The sequence below is a fragment of the Puma concolor genome, chromosome C1 (assembly GCF_028749965.1).
Source record: "Puma concolor isolate L17-30 chromosome C1, mPumCon1.1.hap2, whole genome shotgun sequence".
In the NCBI taxonomy this organism is placed as follows: Eukaryota; Metazoa; Chordata; class Mammalia; order Carnivora; family Felidae; genus Puma; species Puma concolor.
Window position 1 is genome coordinate 26,964,996 of NC_141674.1, and position 2,875 is coordinate 26,967,870.

The following is a 2,875-nucleotide window of genomic DNA, read 5'->3' on the forward strand; positions in this document are numbered from 1 at the left end:
TTTTGGTTCTTGCCAGTCTGTTATTAATCCCAGTGGAACTTTGCATTTTTACTTAAGAAGAAGGTTGGGTATCTACTTGACCCATTTATATTTCCTTTTCCTGTGAACTGTCCTGTTTAAATATGGCTGTGGTTTTGGTTGACACAAATAGCTAAATGATACAATATAAATTCTTAATCTACTTTATGAAAATATTACTATTTCTTAAATAATCAGAAAGGATCCTTTTTCTCATTATACTTTATAAAAGTTCAGGGGCTAAAGGAAAATGTGTCCCTCAAAGATTTGTAAGAATTTAGTGGTAGATGTATCTGGGCCTAGAATTTTCTTTATTTGTTTTAGGAATATTTCTCTGCCACTTTTCCCTTGCTGTTTCTCATCAATTCTTATTTGTAATTTTTCTAGAAAGAGCATCCATTTTATTTAGGCTTTTTTAAAAATGTATTTACTCAGAGGTATAGAAAGTATTTTAATTTTTTCTATAAACTATACTTACTTTCCTCATTGATCTTCTATATACTTTTTTGATTAGGCCAAAGTGATTTATTTACTTGTTTTTCACACATATTCTTAGATTTATTTATCAGCCCTGCCTTTTAATAATACTATGGTTGATTTTTTTTTTTTTTTTGTTATGGTTGATTTTAACATAAAAATACGAAGAGTGTAACAAGTAACATTTAATCCTGTTAAATCCTAACATTTTACCATGCTCCAGATTTTTTTTTTTTTAAGTTTATTTATTTTGAGACAGAGAGTGGGGAGGGTCAGAGAGAGAGAAAGAGATAGAATCCCAAGCAGGCTTCTCACAGCATGGAGCCTGATACAGGCCTCTGTCTCACGAACCATAAGATCATGATGAAATCAAGAGTTGGATGCTCAACCAGCTGACCCACCCAGGCACCTCCAAGCTCCAGATTTTTATTTCAGAAATAAAATATTACAGATGAAGTTGAAGCTCCCTTGCAAATCTTTTACTGAGAGCATTCCTCTTCTGTTTTCCCCAGAGGCAACAATTATTTGTTGTGCTTCTTTACATGCATGTCTAATTTTATACTTGAAAGATAGCCTTGTTTCATACTTATAAACTTAATATAAAACTCTATGTAAGTTGCATTGTATGTATCTTTCAGCAATTTGCTTTTTTCACTCAATGTTGTTTTTGAAATTTATACATGAATTTCTAGTTCATTTACTTTAACTGCTGAATAATATTCTATGAAATACATGTTCATCCTTTCTTTTTTTTAATTTTTTTTTTAATGTTTTTATTTTTGAGACAGAGACAGAGCATGAGCGGGGAAGGGGCAGAGAGAGAGGGAGACACAGAATCTGAAGCAGGCTCCAGGCTCTGAGCTGTCAGCACAGAGCCTGATGCGGGGCTCGAACTCACAGACTGTGAGATCATGACCTGAGCTGAAGTCGGACACTTAACCAACTGAGCTACCCAGGCACCCCATCCCTTTTCTATTTAAAGGGACATTTTATACTCTCTGATTTTGCACTTTTATAATACACCAATGAACATTTATATATGTGGTATGTACACATTCAACAAATATTCTTTGAACAAGTACTATATACTTGACATTGTTCTAGCTGCTGGAGATCCAATGAGAGAATAAAATAAGGCCCTAACTCCAATGAAAACTTAGCATTCTAATGTGGAAATCCAAGAAAGATACTAGAAGAGGTTGTTCACCAGTTCTTTATGTAGATAGATGATAATACAGAAAAGAAAGTGCTTAGTGCTATGAAATTTCCTCTGAAGTCACCTTTGTCTACCATGTGTTTCTCATTTTCATTATTTTCTAGCTGTTTATAGTTGTAGTTTGTATATCGTCCTGAAACCAGGAATTAATTTTAAGAGGTTAGGCTTCTTTTTTTTTTTTTTTTTAATTTTTTTTTTTTCAATGTTTTTTATTTAGTTTTGGGACAGAGAGAGACAGAGCATGAACGGGGGAGGGGCCGAGAGAGAGAGAGACACAGAATCTGAAACAGGCTCCAGGCTCTGAGCCATCAGCCCAGAGCCCGACGCGGAGCTCGAACCCACGGACCGCGAGATCGTGACCTGGCTGAAGTCGGACGCTTAACCGACTGCGCCACCCAGGCGCCCCTAGGCTTCTTTTTTAATATTCAAATGTTTTGGATTTTACTCTGTGTGTGTGTGCGTGCGTGTGTAGTCTGTAAAGTCGGTAACAAAAAACCTAGACCTGAAAAAGGAAAATACAGTAACTAAAACAGCTATCTATTTTGAGTAGCTGCTATGTCATTTAGTGTTTTCTCAGTGCTTTACACGTTATTTCATTTAGATCTCTCAACAACCTGTTATTTTACAGAGAAAACGACAAGAGGTTATGGATCACACATTGGTAAATGCTGAGTCCCAGATTAGTGCCCAGGCAGTGTGACTCCACAGCCCATGTTCTACTACTTCTTACATAAACTGTTATCAGAAATATTACTAAATAAAGGATTACCAGAAATGCATTAAATAGAAGATCACAGAAATAGTATACTTTTTAAAAATTTTTTTAACATTTATTCATTTTTTTAATATATTCATCATAACGTTCATTTTTGAGAGACAGAGTGTGAGCAGGGGAGGGGCAGAAAAAGAGGGAGACAGAATCCAAAGCAGGCTCCAGGCTCCAAACTGTCAGCACACAAAGAATCCCAAGCAAGCTCTGTGCTGTCAATGTAGAACCCATTGTGGGGCTCAATCTCACCAGCCTCGAGATCATAATCTGAGCCAAAGTGAGATGCTTAGCTAAGCTACCCAGGCGCCCCCACAATTGTTTTAAACCAAGGTATAAAAATTTAAGAAAATTATGAAAGCTATAACCATTAGAAAAGCTCAGATAAGTGAATAAAA